At 38.0% G+C, this 14109-nt stretch overlaps 1 pseudogene; it reads left to right on the top strand.

Moving 5' to 3' along the window:
- The first annotated feature begins 13549 nt into the window (after positions 1–13549).
- Positions 13550–13668, top strand: LOC138081555 (5S ribosomal RNA; annotated as a pseudogene).
- The last annotated feature ends 441 nt before the right edge of the window (positions 13669–14109 follow it).

Raw genomic sequence — 14109 nt, 5'->3', positions numbered from 1 at the left:
CCTAGTATTTGTGCTCATTTATAAATTTTAATTTAAAGTATCTTTGGAACATATTTTCTTTGACTTAATCAGGGAGGAGGAAGAAGAGAGAGGGTAAAACTCAGTGCTGTCCATGCATGAAATTGGCTTTGGTAATTGGCTTTGGCAGTACTAAGGTACTAAACTACACAGCTTCACAAAATGTGAGTCTGGGAATAGAAGGGTATGTAGTAATTAGTCAGTCACTTTGACTTTCGACTTGGCTTAGCATATTACCATTTCCCTCATTGCTCTGACCTGAATCAATGACCTTTAAACTGGAATATATTTCATTGTGCCTCCTTATACCCCCCTCCCTTTTCTGTCTCTATTACTCCAGAAAGAAAAATGATTCAAGTATGGAAGATACCTACCGATCCATGGAAGAGTGTCTATTTTTAACTCCACTGAAACATTGAGAAGTAGTCATTATGACCAAAAAATATGCCTCATTTAACTTAAGAAGTAAAAACTGGGCCATTTATGATCGAAGTAAGAAGTATTACTTTATTTCTTATAAGTTTTGTTAGATATAATTTCTTCTTAAACCAGTATTTTTTGAGATAAACAAAACAAAAGAAAAATAGAAACTTTGAGGGGAAAGGTAAAAAAAGATTCTTCCAATATAAATTATCTTTTTTTTCCATTTTGCCAAAAGGCATGTAGGTTTGGAATTAGTCAATTTTTAAAAAATAGTCACTACATATGAGGTTCAGATTATAGTCATTAAAAAAACCATTCTTATACTGTTGTTTTACCCCCTGCCAATGATTTAATACTAGACTTACACAATCAGAATCCTTGAAAATTAGGACCCTGACTCTCACATTTTAAACATGGTAAACATGATCCCCAGGTTGCTCAAAAAACAACAACAACAACAAAACAACAACAACAATTCTGAAAAATCACAGATTTATTTTTAAATTAATTTTTATTGGAGCATAGTTTTTTTGCAGTGTTGTGTTAGTCTTTCAGTTCAGTTCAGTTCAGTCGCTCAGTCGTGTCCGACTCTTTGCGACCCCATGAATTGCAGCACGCCAGGCCTCCCTGTCCATCACCAACTCCCAGAATCCACCCAAACCCATGTCCATCGAGTCGGTGATGCCATCCAGCCATCTCATCCTCTGTCGTCCCCTTCTCCTCCTGCCCCCAATCCCTCCCAGCATCAGGGTCTTTAACAATGAGTCAACTCTTCACATGTGGTGGCCAAAGTATGGGAGTTTCAGCTTCAGCATCAGTCCTTCCAATGAACACCCAGGACTGATCTCCTTCAGGATGGACTGGTTGGATCTCCTTGCAGTCCAAGGGACTCTCAAGAGTCTTCTCCAACACCACAGTTCAAAAGCACCAGTTCTTCGGTGCTCAGCTTTCTTCACAGTCTAACTCTCACATCCATACATGACCACTGGGAAAACCATAGCCTTGACTAGACGGACCTTTGTTGGAAAAGTAATGTCTCTGCTTTTTACTGTGCTATCTGGGTTGGTCATAACTTTCCTTCCAAGGAGTAAGCGTCTTTTAATTTCATTGTTGCAATCACCATCTGCAGTGATTTTGGAGCCCCCCAAAATAAAGTCTAACACTGTTTCCACTGTTTCCCCATCTATTTCCCATGAAGTGATGGGACCAGATGCCATGATCTTAGTTTTCTGAATGTTTAACTTTAAGCCAACTTTTTCACTCTTCTCTTACCTTTCATCAAGAGGCTTTTTAGTTCTTCTTTGCTTTCTGCCATAAGGGTGGTATCATCTGCATATCTGAGGTTATTGATATTTCTCCCAGCAATCTTGATTCCAGCTTGTGCTGCTTCCAACCCAACGTTTCTCATGATGTACTCTTCATATAAGTTAAATAAGCATGTCCAAGGTAAGAGAAACCCAAGTAAGATGGTAGGTGTTGCAAGAGGGCATCAGAGGGCAGACACACTGAAACCATAATCACAGAAAACTAGCCAATCTGATCACATGGAACACAGCCTTGTCTAACTCAATGAAACTAAGCTATGCCATGTGGGGCCACGCAAGACAGATGGGTCATGGTGGAGAGGTCTGACAGAAGGTGGCCCACTGGAGAAGGAAATGGCAAACCACTTCAGTATTCTTGCCTTGAGAACCCCATGAACAATATGAAAAGGCAAAATGATAGGATATTGAAAGGGGAACTCCCCAGGTTGGTAAGTGTTAGTCTCTACTGTACAGCAAAATGAATCAGCCATGCATATACATGTATCCCCTCCCTTTTAGTATTTCACCATCAATTAATTTTGCAATTCTTGAAGTTCTTAGGATCATGCATTATGACTTCTTTTCATACTGCTTTTTGCATATGGTGTTTTTTCTTGTGTGTGTGATTGTAGCATCTCATGTCACAGTTTTTTTTTTTAATCAGCACAGAGTTAGTTTACAATGTTGTTTTAGTTTCAACAACTCAATCAGCAAAATAATTCAGTTGTATATAGATACAGATATTAAGTATAGTTCCATGTGCTATACAGTAGGTCCTTGGTTTGGTGGTTTTGTCTCTAGGTGATGTCGGATGCTTGCAACCTTATAGACTGTAGCCTGCCAAGCTCCTCTGTCCATGGGATTCTCCAGGCAAGAATACTGGAGCGGGTTGCCATTTCCTTCTCCAGGGGAATCTTCCCCACAGTAGGTCCTTGTTGTTTGCCTATTTTATATGTAGTAGTATGTTTCTGGTTGCTCCCCAGGCCGCAGTAGTGGAAAAGAATCTGCCTGACAGTGCAGGAGACATAGGAGACTCAGGTTCAATCCCTGGGTTGGGAAGATCCCCTGGAGGAGGGCACCACTCCAGTATTCTTGCCTAGAGAATCCCCATGGACAGAGGAGCCTGGCGGGCTACAGTCCATGGGGTCACAAAGAGTCAGACATGACTGAATTGACTTAGCATTCACACAGTGTGTATAGGTTAATCACAAACTCTAATTTATTTCTGCCCTGCTGGCCCTCACTATACCCTTTGGTAACCATACATTTGTTTTCTATGTCTATGGGTCTATTTCTGTTTTGTAAATAAGTTCATTTGTATCAGTTTTTTAGGTTACACATGTAAGTGATACCATATGATATTTGTCTCTGTCTGATTTACTTACTTCAGTTAATATGAGAACCTCTAAGTCCACCCTGTGCTGTGTGCTTAGTTGCTCATTCGTGTCCAACTTCCCTGGGGCTTCCCTGATAGCTCTGTTGGTAAAAGAATCTGCTTAGAATGCAGGAGACCCCTGTTCAATTCCTAGGTCAGAAAGATCTGCTGGAGAAGGGATAGGCTACCCACGCCAGTATTCTCAGGCTTTCTTTGTGGCTTAAATGGTAAAAAATCTGCCTGCAGTACAGGAGGCCTGGGTTCAATGCCTGGGTTGGGAAGATCCCTTGGAGAAGGGAAAGACTACTCACTCCTATATTCTGGCCTGGAGAATTCCATGAACTGTAAAGACTATGGGGTCTCAAAGAGAGGACATGACTCAGTGACTTTCACTGTCACTTTCATTCTGACTGGCATGAGGTAATACTTCATTGTTGAGAATTGCATTTCTCTAATAATTAGCAATTGGAGAAGGCAATGGCACCCTACTCCAGTACTCTTGCCTGGAAAATCCCATGGACGGAGGAGCCTGGTAGGCTGCAATTCATGGGGTTGCTAAGAGTCAGACATGACTGAGTGACTTCACTTTCACTTTTTACTTTCATGCATTGGAGAAGGAAATGGCAACCCACTCCAGTGGTCTTGCCTGGAGAATCCCAGGGATGGGGGAGCCTGGTGGGCTGCCATCTATGGGGTCTCACAGAGTTGGACACGACTGAAGCAACTTGGCAGCAGCAGCAGCAATAACTAGCAATATTGAGGCTCTTTTAATGTGCCTGTTAGCCCTCTGTATGTCTTTTCTCAAGAAATGTCAGTTTAGGTCTTCACTCATTATTTAGATTGGGTTGTTTTTTTATTATTAAGTGGTGTGAGCTGTTTGTATACTTTGGAAATTAATACCTTGTCAAAGGTATAATTTGCAAATATTTTATCCTAGTGCATAAATTATCTTTTTGTTTTGCTTATGGTTTCCTTTGCTGTGTAAAGGCTTTAATATTAATTAGGTCCCATTTGTTATTTTTTGCTTTTATTTCCATTACTCTAGGAGATGGATCAAAAAAATATACTGCAATTTATGTCAAAAAGTGTTCTATGCTTTCCTCTAGGAGTTTTATAGTATCTGGTCTTACATTTAAGTCTTTAATTCATTTTGAGTTTACTTTTCTATATGGTGTTAAAGAATGTTCTAATTTCATTATTTTGCATATAGCTGTCAAGTTTTCCCAGCACCACTTACTGAAGAGACCATCTTTTCTTCATTGTATATTCTTGCCTCTTTTGTTGTATATTAATTGACCACAAGTGCATGAGTTTATTTCTGAGCTTTCTATCCTGTTTCATATTTATATATATATGTCTGTTTTTGTGCCAGTACAATACTGTTTTGATTATTGTGCAGTAATATTATGGCTTATGCATTTATTTAACTACTGATAGTTATTTTGTTTGTTTCTAGTATTTGGTTTCTGAATCTTTTTGAAAAAATGGTTGACGCTTTCTTTGTTCTTTTAAGAAAGTTTTGCCTAATTCAAGGTCATGATGATGTTTTCCTGTTTTTCACTGTAAGATTTATTATTTAACATTTAGGTTTATGATCCATATCAAATTAATTTGTGTATGGCATGAAGTAGCCATGGTTCATTTTTTTCATATTTATATATCCAGTTGCTCTAATACCATTTATTTGAAAGACTATCCTTCCTGAATTAGAAGGTACAGTTCAGTTTAGTTCAGTTGCTCAGTCGTATCCAACTTTTTGTGACCCATGGACTACAGTACGCAAGACCTCCCTGTCCATCATCAACTCCCGGAGTTCACTCAAACTCATGTCCATTGAGTCCGTGATGCCATCCAACCATCTCATCCTCATTCATCCCCTTCTCCTCCCACCTTCAATCTTATCCAGCATCAGGGTGTTTCCAAATGAGTCAGCTCTTCGCATCAGGTGGCCAAGTTATTGGAGTTTCAGCTTCAACATCAGTCCTTCCAATGAATATTCAGGACTCATTTCCTTTAGGATGAACTGGTTGGATCTTCTTGCAGTCCAAGGGACTCTCAAGTCTTCTCCAACACCACAGTTCAAGAGCATCAATACTTTGGTGCTCAGCTTTCTTTATAGTCCAACTTTCACATCCATACATGACCACTGGAAAAACAATAGCCTTGACTAGACAGACCTTTGTTGACAAAGTAATGTCTCTGCTTTTTAAATATGCTGTGTAGGTTGGTCATAACTTTCCTTCCAAGGAGTAAGCAACTTGTATAGATTTTATTAGATTTATTCCTATATATTTGATGTTTTGATACTATGTAAATGGTGTTCTTTTAAAAGTTACATTTTCCATTTCTTCCTTGAAAATGTATAAAATATTTTTGTATATTGAATTCATAAACTATTTATTAATTATGTATGCTTATTAATTTACTTACTAATCCTAATAGTTTATATATTCTTTTGATTTTCTATGTATATAATCATATCATTTATGAATATTGACATTATGATTTCTTCCTTTTCAATTTTAAAATTTTGTCTTCATTTTTCTTCTAATATTAAAAGCATAATGTTGAATAGAAGTGGTGATGTGGATTATCCTTATCAGTTTCTTAACTGAAGAGAAAAGTGGTCAATATTTTACCATTTCAGTTCAGTTCAGTTCATTTCAGTTGCTCATTTGTGTCTGACTCTTTGTGACCTCATGAATCACAGCACGCCAGGCCTCCCTGTTCATCACCATCTCCCAGAGTTCACTCAGACTCATCTCCATCGAGTCGCTGATGCCATCCAGCCATCTCATGCTCGGTCGTCCCCTTCTCCTCCTGCCCCCAATCCCTCCTAGCATCAGAGTCTTATCCAATGAGTCAACTCTTCACATGAGGTGCCCAAAGTACTGGAGTTTTAGCTTTAGCATCATTCCTTCCAAAGAAATCCCAGGGTTGATCTCCTTCAGAATGGACTGGTTGGATCTCCTTGCAGTCTGAGGGACTCTCAAGAGTCTTCTCCAACACCACAGTTCAAAAGCATCAATTCTTTGGCGCTCAGCTTCCTTCACAGTCCAACTCTCACATCCATACATGACCACAGGAAAAACCATAGCCTTGACTAGATGGACCTTAGTTGGCAAAGTAATGTCTCTGCTTTTGAATATACTATCTAGGTTGGTCATAACTTTTCTTCCAAGGAGTAAGCGTCTTTTAATTTCATGGCTGCAGTCACCATCTGCAGATATTTTGGAGCCCCCAAAATTAAAATCTGACACTGTTTCCACTGTTTCCCCATCGATTTCCCATGAAGTGATGGGACCGGATGACATGATCTTCGTTTTCTGAATGTTGAGCTTTAAGCCAACTTTTTCACTCTCCTCTTTCACTTTCATCAAGAGGCTTTTTAACTCTTCTTCACTTTCTGCCGTAAGGGTAGTGTCGTCTGCATATCTGAGGTTATTGATATTTCTCCCAGCAATCTTGATTCCAGCCTGTGCTTCTTCCAGCCAGCGTTTCTCATGATGTACTCTGCATAGCAGTTAAATAAGCGGGGTGACAATATACAGCCTTGATGTACTCCTTTTCCTATTTGAAACCAGTCTGTTGTTTCATGCCCAGTTCTAACTGTTGCTTCCTGACCTGCATACAGATTTCTCAAGAGGCAGATCAGGTGGTCTGGTATTCCCATCTCTTTCAGAATTTTCCACAGTTTATTGTGATCCACACAGTCAAAGGCTTTGGCATAGTCAATAAAGCAGAAATAGATGTTTTTCTGGAACTCTCTTGCTTTTTCCATGATCCAGCGGATGTTGGCAGGAAATGCAAAAGAATGTTCAAACTACCGCACAATTGTACTTATCTCAAATGCTAGTAAAGTAATGCTCAAAATTCTCCAAGCCAGGCTTCTACAATACATGAACTGTGAACTCCCTGATGTTCAAGTTGGTTTTAGAAAAGGCAGAGGAACCAGAGATCAAATTTTACCATTTAGAAGGATGCTAATTGTAGAATTTTTATGGCTAACTTTTATCAGACTTTGATAGCTCTCTTTTATTATTAGTATATTAAGGAGTTTTATCATTAACAAATTTTAGATTTTAGCAAGTGATTTTATGTGTATAAAAATATATATACATATATAAAAAGATATACATAAAAAGAGATAGTAATTTTTACATCTGTTAAAATGGTGATAGATTTTCGCATGTTAATCCAACATTTTACTCTTTTGTTGGTGATATATTTTATATATTGTTGAATCCATTCACTAATACCTTATTTAGGATTTTTGCATTTGTTTTTATAAGATGCATTGGTTTGCAATTTTCCTTTTATATAATGTCCTTGCTAGTTTTGGTATCAGTGATATACTAATACCAGGGACAATGGGAAGTATTTTTTCCTTTTGTATTCTTTGGAAAAGTTCACATGAAATTTCTTGCCTTTTTTTTGAGAATCATTCCATTTCTTGCACAATAACTATAATTCTTTATTTTACACTGTTGTATAGTATTCCATTCTATGATATAATATATGTGTCCTTTTAAAAATGAAACAGAGATGAATATTTTTAATGATAAAAGGTACAATTCACAAAGAAGATAGACATCATAAACCATTAGACACCTAACAACAAAGATACATAAAGCAAAAATCAGAAGAAATATAAGGGAGAATAAAAATATATATAATCATAGTGAGACATAATAACATTTCTCTGGGAATATTTTATCAAGTGTGAAAACATAAGAATAGAAGATCTTGAATGATTTCATTAATAATTTAAATATAGTAGATTTCATTTAAACAATTTATGTTAATCTTATTTGAACTGTGGTGTTGGAGAAGACTCTTGAGAGTCCCTTGGACTGCAAGGAGATCCAACCAGTCCATTCTGAAGAAGATCAGCCCTGGGTGTTCTTGGGAAGGAATGATGCTGAAGCTGAAACTCTGGTACTTTGGCCACCTCATGTGAAGAGTTGACTCATTGGAAAAGACTCTGATGCTGGGAGGGGTTAGGGGCAGGAGGAAAAGGGGATGACAGAGGATGAGATGGCTGGATGGTATCACTGACTTGATGGAGGTGAGTCTGAGTGAACTCCGGGAGTTGGTGATGGACAGGGAGACCTGGCATGCTACGATTCATGGGGTCGCAGAGTCAGACGTGACTGAGCAACTGAACTGAACTGAATCTTATTTCCTACACAAATATTTTTAAAATTTTGTATCTCGTACTTGTTATTAGATGTCCATAGGACATTTAGAAAACCTGCAAAAAGTTAAACATTACTAAATTTCAAAAAGTAGAATTCTTTTATTGTGTGTGTGATTCAGTTATACATTTGTTATTATGCATGTTATATACACATGTTAATTTTGAAAGTATTTTCCATTTAGTTTATTACAAGATATTGGCTATTGTTCCCTATGCTATACAGTAAATTTTTGTTGCTTGTTGCATATCTTTTTTTTTTTTTTAAGTTAGAAATCTAGAATTCTATTCATACTAAGTCAAGTAAGTAGAATCAAAATGTCACACATTTTTTAGTTAGGTAACAATTCATACGTTTTCTAAAATACATATATTATACATATTATATATATTTATAAAAAAGCATTTATACTCTGCTTGATAAAGGCTTGAGAAAAAACATAAAAAAAGAGATGGAGAAATTGGAAAACATAAGTGAAATAAGATGAGAGTGCTGAATATGATGTAGCAAAGTGAAACAAACTACATAAAAGTTAAAGATCTTCATATAGTCCAGTTGTTTTTAAACATGGCTACTCATTAGAAATATAACCAAAAAACCAGCAATAATTGGGTACTTGTATTTTTCAAAAATTTCCAAGATAATTTTGATATGCATCTAGATTTTAAAAAGACATTACAAGCTTTTCTGTTAAATGGTAGTTTTGGTGATATACAATTCTATTATTTTTCTGTCTACCAATCATGATACAATAGTATTAAGTGAGTAATAGTTACATAATCACAATAGTAAAAGATGTTTATCAATTTCCACAATCAATAACCAGACAAAAAATAAAAGATAAATACAACTGCAAGCCATAATGGGAACATGATTAACCTAACAATATAAAGTAATTACATACAATTTTAGGGGTCAAGCAGAGAGGTATGGTAAGTGGAAGAACATACATGCACATATTTTCATCTGCTCATCCAGTTTGTGTCTTTCAGTTGGTACATTTAATCCATTTACAGTTAAGGTAAATTTCTGCTTTATTGACTATGCCAAAGCATTTGACTGTGTGGATCACAATAAACTGTGGAAAATTCTGAAAGAGATGGGAGTATCAGAGCACCTGACCTGCCCCTTGAGAAACCTATATGCAGGTCAGGAAGCAACAGTTGGAACTGGACATGGAACAACAGACTGGTTCCGAATAGGAAAAGGAGTTCATCAAGGCTGTATATTGTCACCCTTCTTATTTAACTTATATGCAGAGTGTATCATGAGAAACGCCAGACTGGAAGAAGCACAAACTGGAATCAAGATTGCCGGGAAAAATATCAATAACCTCAGATATGCAGATGACACCATCCTTATGACAGAAAGTGAAGAGGAATAAAAAGCTTCTTGATGAAAGTGAAACAGGAGAGTGAAAAAGTTGGCTTAAAGCTCAACATTTAGAAAATGAAGATCATGGCATCTGGTCCCATCACTCCATGGGAAATAGATGGGGAAACAGTAGAAACAGTGTCAGAATTCATTTTTTTGGGCTCCAAAATCACTACAGATGGTGATTGCAGCCATGAAATTAAAAGACGGTTACTCCTTGGAAGGAAAGTTATGATCAACCTAGACAGCATATTAAAAAGCAGAGACATTACTTTGCCAACAAAGTTTTGTCTATTCAAGGCTATGGTTTTCCCTGTGATCATGTATGGATGTGAGAGTTGGACTGTGAAGAAAGCTGAGCACTGAAGAATGGATGCTTTTTAACTGTGGTGTTGGAGAAGACTCTTGAGAGTCCCTTGGACTCCAAGGAGATCCAACCAATCCATCCTAAAGGAAATCAGTCCTGGGTGTTCATTGGAAGGACTGATGTTGAAGCTGAAACTCCAATACTTGGGCAACTGATGCGAAGAGCTGACTCACTGGAAAAGACCCTGATGCTGGGAAAAATTGAGGGCAGGAGATGGGGACAACAGAAGATAAGATGGTTGGATGGATCACCAACTCAATGGGCATGGGTTTGGGTGAACTTTGGGAGTTGGTGATGGACAGGGAGGTCTGACATGCTGCAGTTCATGGGATTGCAAAGAGTTGGACATGACTGAGTGACTGAACTGAACTGATGATCTTATTGTTTCTCAATTGCTTTGGGTTTATTTTTTGTAGGTAGGTCTTTTCCTTCTCTTGTTTCCTGCCTGGAGAAGCTCCTTTAGAATTTGTTGTAAAGCTGATTTGGTGATACTGAATTCTCTTAACTTTTGCTTGTCTGGAAAGCTGTTGATTTCTCCATTAAATCTGAAGGAGAGTCTTGCTGGGTAGAGTATTCTTGGTTGTAGGCTCTTCCCTTTCATCCCTTTAAATATATCATGCCATTCTTTTCTGGCTTGTAGAACTTCTATTGAGAAGTCAAATGATAGCCTGATGGGAGTTCCCTTGTATGTTATTTGTCATTTTTCTCTTGTTTCTTTTAGTATTTTATCTTTGTCTTTAATTTATGTCAGTTTGATTAATATGTGTCTTGGTGTGTTCCCCTTTCAGTTTTATCCTGCCTGGGACTCCTTGTGTTTCCTGGACTTGGTTGACTATTTCCTTTCCCATGTTAAGAATGTTTTCAGCTATTATCTCTTCAAATATTTTCTCAGAACTTTTCTCTTTCTCCTCTTCTTCTGGGACTCATATAGTGTGAATGTTGGTGTGTTTAATGTTGTTCCAGAGGTCTCTTAGGCTGTCTTCATTTGTTTTCATTCTTTTTTCTATATTCTATTCTGTAGCAGTGATTTCCACCATCCTGTCCTCCAGGTCATTTGTCTGTTCTTCTGCCTCAGTTATTCTGCTATGGATTCCTTGTAGTGTACTATTCATCTTTGCTTGTTTGTTCTTTAGTTCTTCTAGGTCTTTGGTTAACATTTCTTGCATCTTCTCAGTCTCTGCCTTCATTCTTTTTCTGAATCATTATTCAGAAATCATTCATTATCATTCATGCAAATCATTCATTATCATTATTATGAATTCTTTTTCTGGAAGGTTGCCTATCTCCACTTCATTTAGTTGTTTTTATGGGTTTTACCTTGTCCCTCATCTGGGATATAACTTTGTGCTTTTCCACGCTGATTAACTTTCTGTAATGTGGTTTGCTTTTTAGTTGCTGTGGGATTGTAGTTCTTCTTGCTTCTTTCAGTTTCCCTGGTGACTCAGATGCTAGAGTCTGCCTGAAATATGAGAGACCCAGGTTTGATCCCTGGGTTGGAAGATCCCCTGGAGAAGGAAATGGCAGCCAACTCTAGTATTCTTGCCTGGAAAATCCATGGATGGAGGAGCCTGGCAGGCTATAGTCCATGGGGTCACAAAGAGTCAGACATGACTAAATGACTAACACTTCTTTCTTGCTTCTTTTGTCTGCCCTCTGAGAGAGAAGGCTTAGAGGCTTGTGTAAGCTTCCTAATGGGAGGGACTGGTATTGGGGAAAACTGGGTCATGCTCTGGTGAGCAGGGCCTTGCTCAATAAAGCTTTAATCTAATTGTCTCCTGAGAATCCCATGGATAGTGAGCATGGTGGGCTACAGTCCATATGGTCACAAAAAGTTGGATATAACTGAAGTGAGTTAATACACACTGAGTAAGTCTGTTTTAGGACAGAGACCAAATCTTATCCATTTTTATATTACTTATATCTAGTACCATGTACTAGCTTTTGTGCTTACTGGATAAAGATAGGTAGTATTATATAATTTTTGAATTATAGCATAATAGTGTATTTGACAATATGAATGACTTTTGTTCAGGTAAAGATATTGTGCACATAGGTAGAAAATATTAAATGAACTTGCTATCATCCCCATTCTTGTGTCCTTGTAACACATCACTCATCAGTTAAGGAACTCCTGCCCCCTAAACTTGGATATACCCAACAGTTATGTCTTTAACCATGCAGTTCACTACCAAATTATGCTAGTCAATCTATTCCTAGAGTATTGCTTACTACTTCTGGTATAGTAGTAAGCACACTGGACTAGATATCTGGAAACATGGGGCAAAGCCTTGCCTTGAAGCATATTATGTACATGACTTAGAGCTTATTATATAAATTTTTGTCCTTCGTTGCTTTATTTGTAAAATGAGGTTCATAGTAACTGTGATTTAGAGGACCAACAAAGAACAGAAGGGCATGCTGGATACTGAAAAGAGCTTAGAAATAAGGGATTTGGGTCACAGTCTTGGATCAGGCTCTTATAAACTAGATAAACTTGAACAAGCAGGAAAACCCCATGATGACAACATCTGCATATATTTTGTTTTCCTTCCTGTCCGCAGGCAGCATAGCATCTATTTAGAAAGTATGCAAATGGCATTTATTGACTTAAATGATTTGTCACATAAGGGGATTTTAGAAAATTGTTCCTTATATCCCTTTTTGTTCATACATTCTATAATTTTTGTTAATGGAAGTATAAGTGCTTTGAAGAGTAAAGGGTGTATTTATAAGGGACTCTTTAAATTTTGGCTACAGTATTATTTTGAAGCTGCTAAAGGAGAAGGAAGAGACTTTTATTGGTATTAAGGCTAGATAACTAGTGTCAGGGTTAGATTTTTCAATCAGTTCAGTTCAGTCACTCAGTCATGTCCAGCTCTTTGCAACCCCATGGATTGCAGTATGCCAGGCTTCCCTGTCCATCACCAACTCTCGGAGCTCACTCAAACTCATGTCCATCAAGTCAGTGATGCCATCCAACCATCTCATCCTCTGTCGTCCCCTTCTCCTCCTGCCCTCAATCTTTTCCAGCATCAGGGTCTTTGCCAATGAGTCAGTTCTTCTCATGAGGTGGCCAAAGTATTGGAGTTTCAGCTTTAACATCAGTCCTTCCAATGAACACCCGGGACTGATACCTTTAGAATGGACTGGTTGGATCTCCTTGCAGTCCAAGGGACTCTCAAGAGTCTTCTCCAACATCAACAGTTCAAAAGCATCAATTCTTTGGTGCTCAGCTTTCTTTATAGTTCAACTCTCACATCCATACATGACTACTGAAAAAACCATAGCTTTGATTAGACAGACCTTTGTTGGCAAAGTAATGTCTCTGCTTTTTAATATGCTGTCTAGATTGTTCATTGCTTTTCTTCCAAAGAGCAAGCATCTTTTAATTTCACAGCTGCAGTCATCATCTGCAGTGATTTTGGACCCCCCCTCAAAATAAAGCCTGTCACTGTTTCTACTGTTTCCCCATCTTTTGCCATGAACTGATGGCTATGGCCATACCATCCTGAAGGTGCCCAATCTCATCTGATCTCAGAAGCTAAACAGGGTTGGGCCTGGTTAGTACTTGGATGGGAGACTGCCTGGGAATATCAGGTGCTGTAGGCTTTTGGAGGCTTTCCCAATAGCTCAGCTGGTAAAGAATCTGCCTGCAATGCAGGAGACCCCAGTTTGATTCCTGGGTTGAGAAGATCCCATGGACAAGGGATAGGCTACACATGCCAGTATCCTTGGGCTTCTCTTGTGGCTCAGCTGGTAAAGAATCTGCCTGTAATGTGGGAGACCTGGGTTTGATCCCTGGATTGGGAAGATCCCCTGGATAAGGGAAAAGCTGGCCTGGAGAATTCCATGGACTACAGTCCATGGAGTTGCAAAAAGTCAGATACAACTGAGGGACTTTCACTTCACTTCAGATTTTTCAATAGGGAGGCAAAATCTAGAGTAACGACTATAGAATTCTGCTGGACTATTATTTGTATATTTTTACATAATTATTTGCATGTCAATATTGCTGAGACTACCTGCATCTAATTTTTAAAAAATATTTCC

This window comes from Capricornis sumatraensis, chromosome 6 (genome assembly GCF_032405125.1).
Source record: "Capricornis sumatraensis isolate serow.1 chromosome 6, serow.2, whole genome shotgun sequence".
NCBI classification, from domain to species: domain Eukaryota; kingdom Metazoa; phylum Chordata; class Mammalia; order Artiodactyla; family Bovidae; genus Capricornis; species Capricornis sumatraensis.
The sequence above is the reverse complement of the archived record's forward strand: the minus strand, read 5'-3'. Positions and strand labels throughout refer to the sequence as shown.